Source organism: Crinia signifera, chromosome 1 (genome assembly GCF_055691185.1).
Source record: "Crinia signifera chromosome 1, ASM5569118v1, whole genome shotgun sequence".
Classification (NCBI taxonomy): Eukaryota; Metazoa; Chordata; class Amphibia; order Anura; family Myobatrachidae; genus Crinia; species Crinia signifera.
In genome coordinates, this window is record NC_139217.1 from 320,601,358 (window position 1) to 320,623,668 (window position 22,311).

General features: G+C 44.0%; 2 protein-coding genes across 4 annotated transcripts in view; one reads left to right on the plus strand and one right to left on the minus strand.

The window, feature by feature from the left end:
- The window catches only part of SPIN1 (spindlin 1), a 49,036-nt gene extending 28,644 nt beyond the window's left edge, over positions 1–20,392 (minus strand). The window contains exon 1 of one of the 3 annotated variants that reach the window (XM_083187373.1): positions 20,026–20,392. The gene's annotated coding sequence lies outside the window, so the exon portion shown is untranslated. Of the gene's footprint in view, positions 1–19,479; positions 19,858–20,025 lie in introns of those variants that run through there. The other 2 variants (XM_083187383.1, XM_083187363.1) reach the window with 2 other exon arrangements.
- NXNL2 (nucleoredoxin like 2) overlaps positions 19,357–22,311 on the plus strand; it is a 56,205-nt gene continuing 53,250 nt past the window's right edge. The window contains exon 1 of the mRNA XM_083187406.1: positions 19,357–20,609. The gene's annotated coding sequence lies outside the window, so the exon portion shown is untranslated. The remainder of the gene's footprint in view (positions 20,610–22,311) is intronic.

Consider the following 22,311-nt stretch of genomic DNA (forward strand, 5'->3'; position numbering starts at 1 on the left):
GGTATTTTGAGGTTATTGTATCTATATTGTATGTACACATCAAACGCATGAAATACACACAAATATATTTTATTTGTGTATGAAACAAGGTTTCAAAACATTAAACAAAGTTTGAGTCCTATCCTAGGCACTGCATTTAAATGCCAAGCAATCATTTTCCTGCACATATTTAGTGCCAAAAAAAAAAAAGGGTAGTGGAGCGCTAAAGGTTAAAAATAAATAAAAATTGGTACTATTTGTTAAAAAAAACAATCAATTGGGTATCACAAAGTATGACAATATTTATGATGACTTAATTAGTAACTCAGTCAGTCTGATTTAATGACCTGTGCTGAGCGATTGGTTATACCTAAAACCTGGACCGTTGGGGTGCCTTGAGGGCCGCGTTTGGGAACCTCTGATCTTGACATTTGATTTAAATGTAAATTTTTAGAAAACAATAGCCAGAGCACACTAACATATACATACAAATATACCCTATGACTAACCTAAGAGTCTTCTTTCCTACTTGCAAAGTCTATCTCGAGCCTCAGAAAAAAAATACATAATGAACGACACATGTGAGTGCACAATAGTGCATACACACAGAGAATTTACCATTTTGTCGTCCCTAATCCACCAATTTTGATAAATACTTCCATTATATACCTAGTTTTAAGCTTCTTCTGTTACCGGTCTGATTTTAAATTTGAACAGGTTTACCTTGTTGTAAAACTTCAAATCACTTTTAGCTACAGCTGTATGTTATGTTTCTGATGAAAGGTTTTTTTGCTTTTATTTAGGTAAATGTTGAGCCCATCTTGTTAGCCAGTCTCTAAGTCCACTCATCTGTCTTCCAAAGTGGTAAACTTCCTGATCAAAAGTTTATAACCTTTGGGGGGTAATTAAGGAAAGGGAAAGTAGATTGTTTGTTGGGGGCACTCAATTGACAGTCTTCTTTCTCTTTCCTCAATTTTTATTCATATCTGGGGAGCACCGCCCGCTTGCAAACACCAATTGGATGACACAAATAAGACTGGGCAATAGATCATTTTTTTCCTCTTATTACTGTACCATCACTCTATTGATGGATCTGTACTAAGGGAAGAATCCAGTGTGGATGCCATTCCTACACTTTATCTTCAATCTTTGGGGAGTGTCCGTACCCTGCTCAACACAAGCAGACCACTGCTCCCAGCTGTACTTTGACAAGCAGAGCAGCTCAGATGTCTAGAGGTGGGGTAGCTGCACATGTGTGTCATTCTGGCTTTGGAAAGCACAATAAGACGTTTGGGCACCTGCACAGTGTAGTGGGCATAGACTGTTGCAAAATGTACTTAAGGGCTCCTTATTTAACAATAATTTGTCTTTTCAAAGACATTTCACTTCTAAATCCTGTTCCTTTCAACAGTGCTATACTTAGAAACCTGTTACAAGACCTCGAATTTGACCTGCTTCTGCTCATTTGTATATTCTTTAAACACATCTTGAAGTGTTCCAGACATGCCTTTATTATTGGATACTTGTTTACAGACCTTAGTCTGTAGTCTTGAAGGTCAACTGATAATGCTTGCTGGTTAAAGAGGGATCCAAAACCTCTTTCAGATAGTGCAAATGTAATAGTTCTTTATGGAGCAGACCTATAAATTTAAGAATCATTAACCCCTTGAGTGGTGGGTTTTTCTGGGGCAGGACAAACCTACCAGGGCAGGTTTATCCTGCCCCAGCAAAACCCACAAAAGATCGTAGGAGCCCCCCCTCACCTTCGCTCCGGCGTTTGTATGCCGGAGACTGAGCTCCCCAGCCGCCAGTCACAGCAGTGACCACAGGTGGCAGGCTTGGGGATGTTCGCGGCGGCTCGGGAGGACTCGGGCACCTAAACTCCTGAACCCCCCCCCCGAACCTGCCGCCATTGTCACTGCTGTAAAGTGAATGTCAGCTGGCGGCTGGGTAAGCAGCGGGGGCCAGGGGAGCTTCATCATATGATGGCCGGAACAGAGATGATTGGAGGGGGGTGGGGGGCCTAGAGGTGGTGCACAGCAGAAGACACCACTGGCACACACCTACTGCAGCATACTGGTATGCCCACTGAATACAGTTAGAAATTTTAACAGCAATTAATACAAGGACTCAAAACAATTAAAATAAAAAGTAAATCTAGTAAACCATATATAAAAAGCAAAGATGGATTACTGTATAAACCAAACTCATAAATAAAAGGAACAAACATCAGATTGCAAAGTTGTACCATCTTGTAAAATAGCATTCAGTAAAATAGGTTTTAAAAAACATACATACAAATATAAGTGGATATTTAAAAATAATAAAGTTGCCACAGAAATTTAAAGCCCCCCAAAAAGTTACATGTTAAAGTTAGATAAGAATATCATCCAGATCTAGGTCGTTAAACTGTACCTTTGGAGTTTACATTGTCAGCTCATGAATACAAAACATTTCTCTTTCAGAAAGGTGTTCTCTAAAGACCCTCTCATATCAGATTACACCAATTGAATAACTGGTCCTTAGGATTCTTGTTGTGTTTATTATTTATGTTCCAAATGCTTGGAAACATCTAGGACAATTAATTTCTACCACTAGTTTGAGCCAAAACAGAGCAATTCAATTGTCCCTCCATTTAGGTGCAAATAGACACAGGGGAAGGTGGGGATGTTATTTCAACTTGCAACCTCTGGGAGTTGCCACCCCTCCCTTGGGGACAACTGAAATGCTCTGCTAGGTCCTTATTGTTAAACTACTGATAATTGCATAAGATTTCCTTTATTACAGGTGAATTCCCTGGATTTCAGGCCCCTGCTTTGCAAGCCTTACAGAAATGACACAAGAAAAATCCTTTATTACGGTTTTCAAATCTTGACAGACTTCTCTTCTCAGAACTGTATCGACCAAAACAAGTAGTGCCAGTTTTTTAAGTTCAACCTTCTGAAGAGCACCGTTTCTTTGGGAGAATTTTAGGTACTTGTGTACTTGCACGGCGCCCACGATATTTGGTCGCACAACATATAATCGCATGGCATACAGCTGATGCGATTTTAAATTGTATAAGCCCCCTATACGATGTTTAATTGTGTAAGCACCCTAATGGGGGCTTACAATGTTAAATGAACCCCCACTATGAACGTGAACCCGAAGCGTGGCGAGCGCAGCGGTACACGTCCTACGACCTTTTCATACCTCCCCTATCTACGTCGGCGTGGAGTTGATTTTATATAGTGTGGTGAGCCCGAAGCGTGGCGAGCACAGCGAGGGGACGCGTATTACTTTACATGTATTCCGTGTCCGCCACGCTTCGGGCTCGGTGGCTCGCCACACTATATAAAATCAACTCCACGCCTACGTGGATAGTGGGGATATGAAAAGGTCGTAGGACGCATACCGCCGCCCCTCGTGGGCTCGCTGCGCTTCGGGTTCACGTTCATAGTGGGGGTGCATTTAACATTGTAAGCCCCCATTAGGGTGCTTATACAATTTTAAATCGCATACCATTGTATATGCGATAGAATAGCATACAATTCGATGGTATACAATTTTAAATTGTATAACATTGCATGCCTCATGGTCTGCGATGCGATGGGCGCCGTGCCAGTACATAAGTACCAAATTTTAATTATGGATGGGATTCTTCAACAAGATGTGTTCCAAGGTCTCTGGAGGATTGTCTGAATTTGGGTAGATTGATCACCATAATTGTGTTATGAAAAGAAGAATTAGAGCTTTTTCTTTAATCTTAGTATTATTTTCCTTCCAATAATGTCTTTTGATCCAACATGGACACTTACATTTTACATATTTCAAGAAGTGATTTATTGTATCAATAATCTTCCATAATGATGTTCTAGTATTTCTTAAAGATTGGAGGTTCAAATCTTTTTGCATATCCATTGTCCCTTTGCCATGCTGTTGATCCGATTCTTTTGACAAATAAGTATTACGTCTAGTAAAAAAATTATTTCAGAACAAATAGTGGAGTTTGTTTTTCTGGTTCATGTTATTCCAAGAAAAAAAAAAAAAAAAAAGAAAATAAGAAGAGTGTAGCTTTCCATATAATAACATTTTATAGGAGATCCATTTTGCACCAAAAGATTGTTTCATATGTAGTCACCTATTTACTCATGAATAAATTTAAATTGCTGAGCATAATCCTGGTCCCCAGTGCGCACCATTCCTATGCTATCTACTTGCGGCAAATCTGTGAGCCGCCGCTTGTGGTACGTGACCCGATTCTTTGTACTGTACCACTGCCCAAATAAATGTTGTTTTTAAAAAAGTTGTAACGTGCACTATTCGAGCGTCCACACTTTCTAGAGGATAGATAGATACACTGCTCAAAAAATAAAGGGGAACAATTAAACACAATGTAACTCCAAGTCAATCACACTTCTGTGAAATCAAACTGTCCACTTAGGAAGCAACACGGATTGACAATCAATTGCCCCATAACAACCACTACTTTCTACCACTGGATATTCTTTATAAGTGCCTTGCAAAGTATGTGGCAAGGCTTAACAGTGCGATGTAGCGCAATTTGATCACATTTTAATACATCTTTATACAAGGCCCAGTTTTGCAGAGAGTAATGTCAGGCCCTTATATAGCCACTCTATGCCCCCTCATCGCTTTGTAGTAGGCTATGACAATATGGAACAATACAAAGCGATTGGTCCTTACAGACCATTTCCTCCCAAAAATACAGTTCATAACGGTACTGTGGATGGCCTCGTATCTATGGGATTATGGGAAGCACAGGGACTGTACACATAATTTTTGATATTGGTATATGTAGCCTTAACTGAGGAAAATCATGCTGCTACTGCTCATCAAGTACAGACTCCCAGTGTCATGAATTGGGTGTGAATCCACAGCCATGACCGCTGTTTAGAATGGCCACAGCATACCCTTTTCTGCCTCTGTTGGCACATCCTAGAAGATGACGGACGCCTGCGGAAACTAGGACTTTCCCTATAGTAGTCACGTTTATAAAGGCAGATTAACTCAGTCTCAACTCTGGTGCCACCAGGTCCTGTGTATGTACAAGGCACCGGGATCTTTAAGGAGATGGCCAAGAGGAGAAACTGACTACAGGGCACTGCCTAACGCAACTGACTGTCCCTACCCCGCAACCTGAGAGGAAAGATAACAAAGACCTTGTCACATTCAAGAGGCGACCTAGTCACAAGCATAGAAGTAATCCACACAGACAATATCACAACACACAAAAAAGGCACAGTTTACCAAACAAAACGGTATCAAATACAGATATGGAACCAGAACAGGTCAATGTGCGCAAAAGCGTGACCTGTGCCACCTTACTGGTAGGCCCAGGGAGAACCAAGCAGGTTATGAAAACAAGTGCTCTCTGTCAAACAGAAGCAGCCAAAGTACAGTATGAAAACAACCAAAAGAATTGAGTTACTGCGCTCATATTAAATAAAAAAAATAAAGGCACCATGGATAAATGCACTCACACAGGTATTTTTGATAATATTCAATGGTGTATTTATTTTATATAGAATATTATAAAGAACCTTCTAGGCAGCCACCCATAAAAAAAACCTATTTGTATATAACAAATACAGTAAATCAGTATAATACAAACATTAAAAATGTAACCATAAAAATTGGATATAGTCATTGGGACAGGTAAAGGTTACTTAAGTTAAAACATTTTAACTAGTGACTTTTTTGCAATGTATTTGTGCTCATCATATCCCAGTGGTTCCCAAACTTTCTAGAATCAGGACACACACACACATATATATACACACATACATACATACATACATACATACATACATACATACATACATACACAGTCCAGTGATCCGGCACTCCCCAAATAATTTCTTACCCGGTGCCTTGCTTGCTAGACTTTGCAGCCCAAGTATAGATGTCAGGAATATGCAGCACTCACGGATTTTTCAGTGAAAAAAATGCAAACTTTATTGCATGTACAGAGATCCGACATGTTTCGAGCCACCTGGCCCGTCCTCAGGGATCAAGTACATAGTGCATCTGCCGCCTATTCCTGACACACACACGTGATGATCGGCACTCCTCACAACCAGCTTGCAATTCAAAATAAGCAATGTCCAATACAGTGGAAGTCTGGTCAACGTTTCGGGTGTTAAACTAATATATATAATATATATATATATATATAATCTATCTCTATATTAAAATTCAAAGAACCCCTAGTCCAAAAATGTATTGTCAATTGTGCCTCTTTGCCACGCTTGGGTTCAGTTGTGTGGTTCTAATTGTCCACATATTTTATGATTTGGCATATCATTATAGACGCGTACACACGGGGGCGATTTTTTGTAATATCGCGGGCAATATGGTTGCTGAGCGACCATATTGCCCGCGATGGGAGTGTGCACCCGTTTTCTCCCCCGTAGTGATCGCTGGTCGCAGGAACATGCTCCTGCGAGCAGCTGATTTCCTCTGCCGGGCTCCCCCAGCAGTTTCTTTTTCGATATATCGCTCAGTGTCCCGTTTGCTTCAGTGACCAGAGATGGTTGCTGATGCAAACGGGACACTGAGCGATATATCGCTTATCGCGAGCGATATATCCCCCCCGGTGTGTATGGGGTTTTAGACTACAAAATAATAGGAATTTAATACCTACCGGTAATTCCTTTTCACGTAGTCCTTATGGGATACTGGGAATGGTCTTAAGACATTGGGTATTAGAGGGTATCCGCAGGAGACAGGCACATCTATAACTTTGAAGCTGGGTGTACTGGCTCCTCCCCTCTGATTCCCCTCCCAGGAACCAGTTAATGGAAAAACTGTGCCCGAAGGAGAATGTACATATGAGAGGAATAACATATATGTCACCTATGTAAACATAAGTGTGAATAGTGTGGTGAGATTTATGCCAGCACACCCGCATTCATACAAAACAATAAACAACTATAATACCACCAACTGGGTGGATTTTCTTTAACAAGGTCACTGAACTAGACCCTTGAACCAGAAGACCATAAGGTGAACTTCTGAACTTAAACAGCAGAATAAGCTGCAGCCAGACCCCCGCACGGGGCGGGCGCCCAGTATCCCATAAGGACTACGTGAAAAGGAATTACCGGTAGGTATTAAATTCCTATTTTCACTAACGTCCTTGATGGGATACTGGGAATGGTCTTAAGACATTGGGGATGTCCCAAAGCTTCCAGAAAGGGAGGGTACGTGCGGAGACTGCTGCAGTACTGCCTGCCCAAACTGGGTATCTTCTTGGGCCAAGGCATCAAACTTGTAAAATTTTACAAAGGTGTGTTGCCCCGACCATGTAGCAGCTCTACAGAGTTGCAGAGCTGACACACCCCGAGCAGCCGCCCAGGATGCGCCCACCGATCTGGTGGAATGAGCCTTTAAAACCGGAGGGGTCGGCATGCCTGCCGTCACATAGGCTTGTTGGATTGTAGTCCTAATCCATCTAGCAATGGACTGCTTAGATGCAGGGTGTCCCTTCTTTTGTGCGTCATACAGAATAAATAGACAATCTGTCTTTCTGATTCTTAACGTCCTCTGGACATACACACGCAAGACACGCACCACATCCAGGGATACCGGAATATCCGGCGAACCAGATGCAGACGGGACCACAATTGGCTGATTTAGGTGAAAGGAAGAAATCACCTTGGGAAGAAAACGCGGGTTTGTTCTCAACTCCGCTCTATCTGAGTGGAAAATCAGATAAGGACTTTTACAGGAAAGGGCTCCCAATTCCGACACTCTCCTAGCCGAGGCTAGGGCCAAAAGGACCACTGCCTTCCAGGTGATATACCTCAACTCAATTGACTCCAAAGGTTCAAACCAGGAGGATTGAAGGAAGTTTAGAACAACGTCCAAACTCCAAGGAGGTGTAGGAGGTACAAAAGGAGGCTGGATGTGAAGCACTCCCTGAAGGAAGGTCTGTACTTCCGGGATGACAGCCAATTTTCTTTGGAAGAATATGGACAGGGCCGAAATCTGTACTTTTAGTGAGCCCAGACGAAGACCCAAATCCAATCCCGCTTGTAAGAAGCACAACAACCTATTCAGGTTGAATTTTGCAGGGGGAACCTTCTGTTCCTCACACCAACCCACGTACTTTCTCCAGATCTTGTAGTAGTGCGTGTTTGTCACCGGCTTTCTGGCCTGAATCATCGTGGTGATAACTGATGAATGCAGACCCTTCTGAGCTAAGATTTTCCGCTCAGCCTCCACGCCGACAAACGTAGCCGCCCTAAATCTTGGAAGACGCAAGGGCCCTGTGTGAGAAGATCTCTCCTTAGAGGCAGAGGCCAAGGATCCTCGATCAGCAGGCTCTGTAGGTCCGAGAACCAAGCCCTTCTTGGCCAGTCCGGAGCCACAAGAATGGCTTCCACTCCCTGACTTCGAACCCTTTTTAGAACTCTTGTCAGCAGTGGTATGGGTGGAAACAGGTACACCAAGGGAAACACCCATGGAATTGTCAGGGCGTCTATTGCCACTGCGCTGGGATCCCTGGTCCTTGTGCAGTACATGGGGACTTTGTGGTTTAACCGGGATGCCATCAGATCTATCGATGGCTGGCCCCACGGTCCACAATTGCTGCAAACACCTGTGAATTCAGGCTCCATTCCCCGGGGTGGAGGGCGTGACGACTTAGGAAGTCCGCCTCCCAATTGTCCACACCCGGGATAAAGATGGCCGACAGAGCCACCACGTACGTTTCCGCCCAGGTCAGGATCTTGGAAGCTTCCTTCATGCAAGTCCTGCTTTTTGTGCCTCCCTGGCGATTTATGTAGGCCACAGTTGTGGCATTGTCGGACTGTATCTGGAGCGCCCGACCTTGGAGGAAATCCTGGGCTTGTAACACTGCATAGTATACAGCTCTCAGCTCCAGGATATTGATGTGGAGTCTCGCTTCCCACCGAGTCCACTGACCTTGAAAGGTTCTGTCCATGGTCACAGCACCCCATCCCTGCAGACTCGCATCTGTCGTGAGTCGCACCCAATCCTGGATGCCAAATCTCCGACCTGCAAGCAGGTTCGACTCCTGAGTCCACCATAGAAGGGACTGCCGGGACTGATGCGACAGAGAAATCCTCTTGTACATCAGGAGATGAGAGCCCGACCATTTTGCCAACAGATCCAGTTGGAACACCCTGGTGTGAAAGCGTCCGAACTGAATGGCCTCGAATGTGGCCACCATCCTGCCCAATAGCTGGATGCATTGGTGAACCGACACCTGAGGCTTTGCCAAAATCACCATCACCAGGGATTGTATGGCTTCCATCTTCTCCCGAGGGAGGAAAATCCTTTTCAACTCTGTATCCAGGAACATTCCTAGAAAGAGGATACGACGCAACGGCGTCAGGGAGGACTTGGGGATATTTAGGATCCACCCATGCTCGGATAAAATCTGCCTGGTCTTTGCTATATCCTGCAGCAGGACCTGTTCCGACCTTGCTTTGATCAGCAAGTCGTCCAGGTAAGGGATAATGTTGACACCCGACCTCCTGAGCAGTACCATCATTTCTGCCATCACCTTCGTGAACACACGCGGCGCTGATGACAGGCCGAATGGCAGCGCTCTGAATTGAAAGTGCAGATCTTTCAGCGCAAACCTCAGGAAAGCCTGATGTGGACCCCAAATTGGTATGTGGAGGTAGGCGTCCTTTACATCCAGCGATGCTAAGAACTCTCCCTCCTCCAGGGTTGCTATTACTGCCCGGAGGGACTCCATCTTGAATTTGTAAACCCTTAAAAAAGGGTTTAGAGACTTTAAATTTAAAATGGGGCGCACCGAGCCGTCCGGCTTCGGCACGAGGAACAGATTGGAGTAGTAACCCCTTCCTTGTTCCTGCAATGGGACAGGTGTGATAACCCGTGACGTCAGCAGGCGTTGTATTGCCTGCTGCAGGTTCACTCGGTCTGCCTGTAGAGCCGGCAGACCTGATTTGAAGAACCTGTGAGGGGGAGGTTTTTCGAATTCCAGCCTGTAGCCGTTGGTAATAAGATCTCTCACCCAGGAATCCAGGTGAGAGACTGACCATACTTGGCTGAAAGCTGACAGGCGACCCCCCACCTCGCAAGTGACTCCAGGGTCGGAACCCGAGTCATGCTGCCGGCTTAGAGGCGGAGGCATTAGCGGCACGATCCTGAGATCCTGTGCTGGCGGGCTTCCTGAACCTGCCACGGCCCCCTCTGGTGGCCGAGCTGGAGCCTCTCGCCCTCTGCCTGGGCCTGGAAGGCCGAAAGGACTGAGAAGCCTGAAAGGACTGGGACGTATGGCCCTGAAAGGGACGTTTTGCGTGAGTGGAAGCCGTCGGCAGAAAAGTCGACTTGCCGGCTGTAGCCTTGGATATAAGGTCGTCAAGTTCGCTACCAAATAACTTTTCTCCCTTAAAAGGCAAACTTTCCACGCTACGTTTAGACTCTGGATCAGCTACCCACTGTCTTAACCAGAGGGCCCTGCGGCCTGAAACCGCCATTGCGGAAGAGCGAGCATTTATAGCTCCAAGCTCCTTCTGCGTGTCACACAGGATCTTTGCAGTATCCTGGATATGGCGAAGTCTCTCTCCGACCTGCGCCATTGACATATCGGCCAGCATGCCTTCCTGGATTTGAGAAGCCCATGTATAAATGGACTTGGCCATCCAACAACTGGCGAGGACAGGTCTCTGAGACGCCCCACTCGCAGTGTACATGGACTTAAGGGTAGTATCCAGTTTTTTGTCTGTACTATCCTTGAGTGTTGCTGCCCCTGGGACGGGGAGAACCACCTTCTTGGACAGTCTGGACACTGATGCATCCACAACCGGAGGCTCTTCCCACACCGCTCTAGTGGCGGGATCAAAGGGAAAATTGGACTTAAACCTTTTAGACAGTTGGAAACGCTTTTCAGGTTGTTTCCAAGCCTCCTTAAACGTCTCATCAAGGTCAACTTGTTCAGGATAAACAATTTGCTGTTTCCTTTGGGACCCAAAGAACGGGTCACCTTCCTGCATGTCAGCTAAAGGAAGGTCTAACACTTCTCTTATTGCTGTAATAAGAGGTTCTGGGCCTCTAAGAGATGACTGTGAATCAGGGATCAGAGCCCCGTCGTCCACATTATCATCTGTGTCGTCACCAGCCTGTAGATCATCATCTGAATCAGGCAACATGGCGGTCGCAGCACGCTTCCGTGACTGGCCCGTGGTGGTGCTTATATTATCCACCCGTGCGGCTAAAACTGTTAAGTCCTGCTGCACCTGTTTGGTCTGCATTGTATTTGCAGCCAATTGTGTTGACACTGCCTGCAGCATGGTTTTAATGCCTGCCGCCCATTCAGGCTCCTGTGAGTCTGATTGAGGATTAATCTGGGATGAACCCCCTGTCCCACTCGTTTGAGTGGACATGCATTCCTCACAAGTAATTTGTGAGGTGGATTTAGGCACAAACTTGCTGCTGCAAATGAGACAGGTTAACTTCCTCGCCATGTTGAAGGAATGAGTAACCTTTCTTCCACAAACACACCACAATCACAATGAAATAAATATGTATATATTCAGTGTGCAGTGTATAGTAGCTATATATGTGTGAGCTCTATCACTGGAAGTGTGTAGCTTAACAAGCACGTGGGGGAGCGCTCAGATTACACTGAGGAGACCAGCACACCCTGTACAACCTGAACTCCTATTTAGGAGTTGGTAACACGCATAAACACAGAACAGTGTGATCAATTAAGCGATCTTAGCGCTAAATACACTTGCTGTTTTCTGCCGATTTCCTCTGTCCAACACCTCACCGCTGAGGAGTGTATCTGGAGACAGTAATGGCGCCCAGGGAGAAGCAGGAAGTAGTGTATGCGCGCTCAGAGCTCTGGCCTCGCTCCGCTGAAGCCCCGCCCCCCTGTGATGGCGCAGGGGCTTCACTGATCTTTATACTGGCGCTGGCTGTCAGTTTTAATGGCGCCCTTACACTGAACAGCGTTTTATAGTGGGATCTGCCCTGGTAGCCCAGGGACTGTCACCCGCAGCCAGTTTGTGACAGGGGGTCTGCGCAGCCCCTGTTGCAGGGTACCGCGTCTGCCGCCGCCGCCATCTTGCCGCACAATGAGCCGGGGTACCCCACTGTGGGGACCCCGGTATCTACTCACCACAGACGTCTTCGGACTGTGTCAGGAGTGTGCGGCATGCTGGGGGTGAGTATCACTGCAGCGCAATGCCCGTGAGTACAAACACCCTCTCAGGACAGTGGTCCTGCAGCAGGGACAGCTCGGTACCTTAAGAGGCCTGCAGCTGAACCCTCCTCAACTGACTCCCACGAAGCAGGGATACTGTGAAGTCCAACACAGTAACCCCAAAATAATAAAAGAAAATAAACTGAAGACAAACTCTCTGGAGCTCCAGCAGTGTGCATCCTCTCCTGAGGGCACATTTTTCTAAACTGGTTCCTGGGAGGGGAATCAGAGGGGAGGAGCCAGTACACCCAGCTTCAAAGTTATAGATGTGCCTGTCTCCTGCGGATACCCTCTAATACCCAATGTCTTAAGACCATTCCCAGTATCCCATCAAGGACGTTAGTGAAAATTTGATTTTGTCCTGGACCTCAACCCAAGGCACCCCTGTAAGTGTCTTGCGGCATCCCAGTTTGTGATCCATAGAACCAAAAACAGTTGTGGCCACTCCAATGAAGTTCCATTCACACAGTGACTTTGCCATCAAGATCTCTTGTGAGGTAAGGAACTATAACAAAGACAGGGCTGCTGCACAGGAGAACGCATAATGCTGTTAGCTGTCCTACCCCTGCAAAGTCAGGGCATCTACACACAGCGCATGCTGTATTCCAATGAGCTCTTCAGGACAGAGTTAATTAAATGAACGTGTGCTTTAGTCTACTAATCTGCAGGAATTGAATGTGTTCAGTTTATAAAACTAAAACTTGCTTGTGGAATAAAAAGAGCATGTTATGTCTTAATAAGAGTGAGCGTTCATTGGAATTTTCTTGTTTATATAATGTTATTGCAACACATAACTACTCAAGCATGAAAACTATAAAAGTAGGAATGGATTGCTGAAGGAAAAATAACCAGATTTGTAGTTCTCCTGCTTCCATGTGTAGCACGGTGTGTTTTTAGAATAAAAAAAAAAACTTTCCTGCCACTCCCAGTATTTCTAGATGTAGAAATATCTTTGACTGACATGCCTATTTTATAATACACAAATGTTTTCGTTTTCTGTTGCATACATTTAATTCAAATCATACCATTAACATAGCATTACATTCTAAAACATGTACTTGGGCCAACATGGTATACATGGAGAAGTAATTAAACTAAAATGTAGCCGGTCATCACTGCGGAAACAGACTAGAACTATAAGTATATGTACACACACAGTCGCCATGCACCGGCACTCCTCCCATTTTTGGCAATACCTGGCTCTGGTGCCTTCCCTGTGGAGGCACCTGGCTCTGGTCCCTTCCCTATGGAGGCACCAACTTTTTCGATCTGTAATCCTTAGATAACAGATCGAAAAAGGCGGAATTCTGAGACTGATTGGTGGGTTAACAAAACGTGCGTGTTTAATCTACATTTGGGCGAACTGGTCCCCTTCATCAGGTTCTGGAGGGGCAGTACGGATGGTGTAATGGTTAGCATTACTGCCTTACAGCACTGAGGTCATGGGTTCGATTCCCTAACTCTGCGGAGTTTGTATATTCTCCCCGTACTTACGTGGGTTTCCTCCCACAATCCAAAAATATACAGGTAGGTTAATTGGCTCCCAAAAAATTAACCCTAGAATGTCTGTGTGTGCATGTATATGTGGTAGGGAATATAGATTGTAAGCTCCACTGGGGCAGGGACTGATGTGAATGGTCAAATATTCTCTGTAAAGCGCTGTGAAATCTGTGTGCGCTATATAAGAAACTGCTAATAAATAAAAATAATAGTCATATACATAGTAAAAGTACTTTTATTTTCTATTTTTTTGCTAAAAAACCTACTGGCTACATTTTAACTGGCACTACTGGGGAAATAACATGTCACTGGCACTAAATATGTGCAAGGACATGATTGTTTGACATTCAAATTCAGTACCTGAGATAGTACACATGAAACTATCATGTTACACATGATAGTTTCATGTTTTAAAACCTTGTTTTATACACAAATAAAATATATGTGTGTATTTCATGCGTTTGATGTGTTTATACAACAAAAATGCAAGATACCTCAATATACTTCATTCAAAATATAAAAATATTCCCAAAAAAACAGAACAAAAATCAGTTATCCAAAATTTTTCTGGTCCCGAGCATTTTGGTTAAGGGATACTCAACCTGTATTCACTATGCAATATAATAGGGCAGATGGGAGGACGCAGCATTGTGCGTTGTATGGTTCATTGTATTCCGTGATGTCACTTAACAAATTAGTACTAGTAGCTGGACAGTTGAGCAGACCGAGGGGGTTACTGGATTGGGCTCCGTGTAAGTTTCCTTCCAGGAACCCAGGTGGGCAGGCAGCACCATTATAAACCATTTCTATGGTTGCACTGCCATGCCTACAGCCCCTGAGCCCCTCAAGAGTCTTGAGCACCCTCACAAGTATCCCCTTTGACACAACCCCCCCTCCCTTGCCTGCCCCGAGCAAACCAAGTTGCAAAGCAAGGGGTGCAAATATATTTATTTTTTTAATGCAGAAATACTGACTTGCTATTGCATGTATCCCCGAAATACTGGACATCTTTACATCCCAATCTAGATTGGAAATTGGACACCCCTCTCCAAAACCTAAAATGTCTTTTACACCTACTGCAACTACAATGCACAGTTGGGGTAGATTCAGTTATTTGCTTAACTGAAACTTAAGCAACTTAATGACAAGACCGTAAAATATAGAAAGATTATTTTTCATTCCAAGGGCGTCCATCGCAAAAAAATCATAATGCTCAAAAGAGACGCAGAATACATGTAAAGTAATCCGCGGGGATCGCCACGCTTCAGGTTTGCTGCGTTTGCCACACTATATAAAATCGACTCCATGTGTAGTTGGATAGTGGGGGTATGAAATCACCCATGGGTGACTATACAATTAAAAATTGGGTCTTTACAATGAAAAATCGCATCGCATGCCTGAAGTAGTGGCATGCAATGATAAAATCGGGCGCCTAGATAATACACAAGTACCAGGGACTTCTAATTGCTGCATTTTCCTGTGCTTATGTACAGATAGGACATGTAATCGTTACAGAACCTTGTAGATTAGTAGGTTTTAGAGACTAAACCCACTGGACTGGCGAAGGCAAGGACTGTTTATATTTCACAATTAAACTGTTTTATTCCCTGACTTTCCCCCTGGATTTGTGTATTTCTAAGGGAAATCAGTATGTTGCCTGCCTGGAGGGAGGCTGGTACTTTTTATTTTTGGTAGCAGGCATGTAAATCCACAGTAGTAAACAGATGGGGCATTGTTTCAGCTATATCTTAGCAGGCTTTACTAAAACCATTTAATCACACAGAAAATTGTATATTTCTTGAAACAGTGCAGTAGCTTCAAGATATTGCAATAAGAACATTAATCTTAAAAATATATGATATAGAATAATGGGGCAGATGTATTAAGCCTTAACAAGAGATAAATGCAAGGGTGATAAGGAGAGATAAACATCCAGCCAATCAGCTCCTTACTGACTTTTTTCAAACACAGCCTGTAACATGGCAGTTAGCAGGTGATTGGCTGGACATTTATCTCTCCTTATCACCCCTGCATTTATCTCTTGTTAAGGCTTAATACATCTGCCCCAATGTGTGAGTTATAGTTAAGACTAAAATGATGTAACCAATAACTGCAGTTTTAAGATTCCCATTTTACTTCAGACATAATGTTGTTTCCAAAATCACAAAGGTACTGTAACACTTGATTTTGCACAGTAGCTACCATTGCTACCCCAAAGAGATGTGGGTGATGTGTTTTTTCCCCCAACCTAGGTATTGACTGTGTGGAATTTCCATGGTTCCACAGTTTTGAATGGGTTTCATCTGTGTGCTCTGGTTTCCTCGGACACTTCAAATAATACTGGAAAGTTAATTGGCTGATGACGCAAATGGACCAGAGGTGTTCGTAAAAGACTTTACACTGCATGCACTAATAATAAATAATATAGTGTTCCTTCTAAGAACCAAACGGGGCAGGGCACTGGAGGGGTGGACCGGGCACGCCGACGTCACTAAAGGGGGGCGTGCCCGGGCCGGCGCGTCACAAATGGGGGCCTGCCCGGGCGGCGTGTCACAAATGGGGGCGTGCCCGGGCCGGCGTGTGACTGAAGGGGGCATGTTCGGGCCGCCGCATCACTTAAGGGGGCTTGCCCGGCCGTGACTACGTCCCCAAGCTGCCGGGAAAGCGCCGTGCACCGCAATCTACGGCGGCGCTGGGCTTCACCGGTGCACTCCGGCGGGACAGGCAGCAGGCTGTTTTAGTGAGGCGCTGCTAGAGGAGCAGGGAGCATTCTGCCCTTTAAAAAAATCGGGCAGGGCGCAGCGCCCCGCTAAAACAGCCTAGCGGGAACACTATAATAAATATAAATTCTTATCTTAACAGTTTCTTATATAGCGCACACATATTCCACAGCGCTTCACAGAGAATATTTGAACATTCACATCAGTTCCTTCCCCAGTGGAGATACAAAATTTAGATTCCCTACCACATGTACACGCACACACAGACATTCTAGGGTTAATTTAGTTGGAAGCCAATTAACCTACCAGTATAGTTTTGGTTTGTGGGAGGAAAGCGTAGTACCCTGATGAAACCCACACAAGCACAGGAAGAATATACAAACTCTGCACAGTTAGGACCATGGTGGGAATCAAACCTATGACCACTGCGCTGTGAGGCAGTAATGCTAACCATTACACCGTCCATTATTATTATTATAATGGCGCCACAAGTGTTATGCAGCGCCGTACAATGGAACAGTACAGGGAGTCCATGCTGCCCCAATATGTAGGACATTACTGCCACAACATTCCTTAGTTGGTGGCATAGACTGTCCTCGGGACCCTAATCAGTTCCCATTTACCAGGTATCCTCACAGAATCACGGGATGAATAAAGATATAAATATATGAATTTTATATAGGAAACTTACACTCGCTTTCTGATGTAGTAGGTCAAATTTTAGCCATACATGTAAATCCCCACATCAAATTGGATCAACAATGAACTTAACCAAATAAACTGTTGTACAGACGTGGTTAATGTGGTTTAACATTTGCATCAATACATGTGTAGCCATTTTAAACCCATTAACACATTGATCATCTTGAACAATACTCAATTTGGTTGGTTTCAACAAATCTGACAATTCAAATCGAAAATTCGAACATGAGCTCACCAAAACAGTTATCCTTTATAATGGAAAATACATTTATCATCTATCTATCTATCTATCTATCGTCTGTCCGTGTGTCTCTGAAACACTGCCATCTGTTGGCAGAGAGTAAAACTACATTTCTTTCACACACATGCACAATCACAAGATAGCAGACTAGCTTTCAAAGCATTTGCATCAAGCGGGCTTACTAGTGCGATATATAGATCTATCTATAGATCTATCTATAAATAAAGGAACAGATGCATCAAAACACCTCAATAAAGGTCACATTTATTCACTTCGTTTCATACCAAGTGCCGCAATTCCAATTACATTTTGGAACCCAAGTTTTCACAGAAGGCAATGGGGCAAAGTTATCAGTACTACTTTGAGTGATTGCCAGACTCTGATGCATGCTTGTATTGAATTTTGTCCGCCAGCATAAAAATCTGATTGCCAGATGAACTCCAAGTGCCTGCATTAGATCTGGATGTAGTCAGTATGGGTAGCTTTCTGACAACATCTTCATGCATTACTATTTTGATTATTTACACTAACTTAAACCATGTACAGTATTATGGTGTTGGTGTTTTTTTTCTCCCAAGTCCTTAACAACTAAAGACAAAATAAATCAGGCAGCTAGTTCACATTAATAAAAACTTACCATTCATTCTTCTGATTATAAAAACTTGAAGACATGTGAATGCCAAAACAGTAGTAAAATAAAGCTATTTTTTAATGGGACATTTTCCTTAAAAATCACAATAGAAACATTTGAAGGAAAAATATAATCACTACAACCCTACCAGCTTATAATAATAATAAAAACGATACTGATTTGGGATTGTGAAAAAAAATAAATAGTAAAAGGCACATAAGCAGTGGCAGCTAACGTTATTGAACTTCAACATAAACCAGTAATGCTGTGTGTATAAAAGTGACAAGCACAATACATATATAATCTGTTACCAGACATCATGCCCCATGAACTTAAAACAATTTCCTGAAGCATCCCCTAAGCCAGGGGTTCCCAATCTTTTTTGAATCACGGCACCCTAGAGTATCAAAATTTTTTCACGACACCCCTAGGCCAAAAATAAATTTATTAGATTGGGTTTATATGTGATTCTTTGGGTCAGGTATGTGGTAAAGGACAGGATTTGCTTCTGTTTGTACACATTTTATTAATGGCAGCCACCAGCATTGCTTTTGCTTATAAATAATTAACCATTAATAATTTGAGTTGGTCCTGGACTACCAACCCAGGGCACCCCTGCATGTGTCCCGAGGCACCCCAGGGAGCCACGGCACAGTTTGGGAACCCCTGCCCTAAGCAATACAAACAATTAACATTGATAAACAAAAGTGTGTGGATGTTAAAAACAAAGCAACAGAACTGATTGATAAACCATAATGAAAATAAATGCAAATCATTTCTGATTTATAAACTCACAAATGATTGCTCCAAAGTTTTACAACTACAAAGTTCATTAAAATGCATACAATTACTAGAGCATGCCACTTCCACATTGAAGCTCAAAAACTATTGTGCAAAGATGATTCATCAAGTGAAAAATCAGGCAGAGGATTTAATGAATTTCAGGATAGTAGAAGTGATGCAGCAGTCAGAATGGGAAGAAACAGTGGCAAGGTCACAATCATAGCTACATCCTTCCATTTACATGCAACTCTTTAGCAATTTTGTTTTTCTTTGGACAATAGTATAAGTCACAAGGTTTTCCAGTGTGCAGGGTTCACCAAATGCCCAGTGATTTCTCCAGCAGCACACACCTGGGCAGCAGTGCATAGGAGATCTGATCCATTGCTTCCAGCTGGAGCACAATGATCGCTGCTGCACAGAACACATACATAGCAGCCACATTCTTCGCAGTCTGTTCTCACACACAGATAATGACCAGGGGACATGTATACACTGTACACAGGTCCACCTGATGGCACAAATAAACTGAAGTACGCTTTCAATGCAAAAAAAATTGGTGCATCCTTCCCCTCCCCAAATAGCAAACACTATAAAGGCAGCAGGCTGGGCTGTGGGTACCGGGCCTGCTGCTATCACACTCCTCCTCACTTGGCATGCCGATGCCTGACAGCGGTGCATGCACAGTACAGCCGGCAGTGTGCGGGGTGCTTACCCTGTGAGCTGGGGGGGTGCAGAAGGTAGAAGGGTACTCGCAGGAGCAGGAAGCCCTAGCAGCCGCCGCCGGGAGTGTCAGCCATGTTGTGTGTGTTGGTCCAGTATTTACAAACCTGCAGCAGCGACTCAGCCTGAGAGAGAGACGAGGGGGGAGGGGGCGGAAGGCAGCAGCAGCAGACAAAGGAACCCGGAGCCTGAGACACAGACTAGACGCGCACACGCAGTGACCGGCTCTCTCCACACCCGCAGCCTCTGACACCCCGGGGACCCTGCCGCTGCCATCCGCAGCCCGGCTACTGACCGCAGCACCCGTGCACCCCAGCCCAGGTGTAACACTACAGACAGCTGCCTTACGTCATACAGTCTAAAGGCATTGTGACGTCAGTGAAGGGGAACACAAGGGGGCGTCGCTGCGCGCCAGGGGAGACTCGGAGCTGTGTGTGAGTGTGTGAAGAGTTGGGAGCAACAGGCGGGTAGAGTAGGTACGGGAGTGCGTGCGGGGACAGAATACAAAGAGCAGCGCGGGCGGGCGGGCGCCGCTTACCTGGAGGTAGTTACGATGCGTTTCCCTCCATCCCCCCCCCAGCGGCAGCTAAGTACCGCGGTCCTCCTCCAGGTGATGGCTGCGGCACAGTGCTCCCCTGCGGTCAGTTACCCCAATCCTCCTCCCTCCTTTGTCAGACTCCGTCACCACCAGTGTGCGCCGCTGTGGAGGAGCAGCTCCCGCCTCACTCCTCCTGAACTTCCAAGCCCTCCGCTCAGACACTCCAGAGCTTGTTCCCCTCCCTCTCCATACGCTGCCAGATTTGGAGCTGGCTGCTACTATAGGGCCGCCTGTCACTCTGCTGCCAGGACCAGGCCTCGCCTTCCTGCCAAATACTGATCCCTCCAGAGCTGCTCAGCCCCTCCCCCCTGTGTTGGTGCAGGACTGAGCTGCACGCAGTCGCACACGGAGCTCGGGCTTCGCCGCGGCAGGACTCAACTGCGCATGTGCGAGTCGCTTCTTCGGGACACACAACACTCATATTACACACAATCACACACAATCACACAGCTGTGAGAGGCAGGTTGTTCAATTAACATTTCACGGATCTTGGAATTAAGAATAACATGTTTTATCTCGATCAGGTGAGATGACTACATGCATCTGTTTACACTTTACATTATAGGCTGTGAAGTGCAATAGGTCCTGTACCATTTTTTTTTTTTTTACTGTTTGTAGTGTGGAGATTGTGACTGGGTTAATAATATGAGATGTGAGTTTTTTTTACGCTATTGGCAAATCACCAAGGAGTTTCCCATAGCAACTAACTATGAAATTCTTCATTTATTTAGTACAGTCTAGCTTGAATGTGATCAGTTGCTTTAGACTTCCCCTCCACCTGTCCTCTTAAAGTTTGGTGCATCTATCTAAAATATCACAAGCTTTTTTTTTTTTGTCCTCCAATCTGCTGATTCTTCCAATTTATTGACCAACTATAATATGCTGATTAACTAATATAAGCTTGTTGAAATGAAAATGTAATAATGCATATTACCAAACAACAAATGTCTGCCCACTCACAAACCCAGTCATTCAGACAAGTTATTTCCATTAAGTGGATTGAACCAACTTGTCTGAATGCCCATTTTCGACCGGTTTTCCTCATACAATCTCTTTTTTGACGTTTTTAGAAACCACAAAAAGAGAATTCCACAATATAGCTTATAAAAATTATCCAAACTCTGTCCTTTTAATTAATATGTCCTCAATAGAGTGAGTTGAAAAAGTAGGGTTGGCCCATGTAGGTGCCCATTCCAAAAAAAAAAAGTACCAAGCATTCTGCAATGTAAAATAGAGCTGAAGTAAGGTGTTTGGGATTAATTTTTGCCAAAAAAAGATGGGCCCACCAACAAATGTCAAGTAAACCTCATCTGGTGCGTCCCCTGGACTTGTGGCCAAAAAGTGCCAAGCATGGCCCTAACTGTGCGGAGTTTGTATATTCTCCCCGTACTTGCGTGGGTTTCCTCCGGGTACTCCGGTTTCCTCCCACAATCCAAAAATATACTGGTAGGTTAATTGGCTCCCAACAAAATTAACCCTAGAATGTCTGTGTGTGCATGTACATGTGGTAGGGAATATAGATTGTAAGCTCCACTGGGGCAGGGACTGATGTGAATGGTGAAATATTCTCTGTAAAGCGCTGCGGAATCTGTGTGCGCTATATAAGAAACTGCTAATAAATAAATAAATAAATAAGCACCTCACTTTTGCTCTGTTAAATAGCATAGTTTATTATAATTAGTCTGATTAGTAATGCTTGGCACTATAGAGTGCATCAGCATTTTTTTTTTTTTTTTTTTTTTTTTTAGGGTGGAATTAAGGTATTTAGTCCAAGGTGTCCCTCCCTCCCAATATATAATTTGGGGCAAACTAAGTGCCCATTGCCATCCCTATCAATGTATTCTAATAATGATCTTAAATTAAAATAATTATATGTTAGAAGGAACATTAAACAAATAAATTCCCTGTTTCAATTACTTATTTTAACCCTTTGAGTTTCAAATGAATGGTGTGAAAATTGCCAAGCAAACATTTTTAGTCATCATAATGACCTGTAATGTTTACCTTATATAGGAAATATAAAAAACACATTTGGATTTATATAACAGATGTGAGCGATGCTGGCATTTTTAGCAGATGTTTTTCACATTTCTCACAGAGATGTTGGCACTCAAAGGGTTAAGGTATAGTTTAGAATTTTCAAACTCTTGCTGTAAACAATGTTACCAGAAGAACATTTACATACATTCTGAGTGTTGTTTATATAAGAAATGTTATTCCAAACCA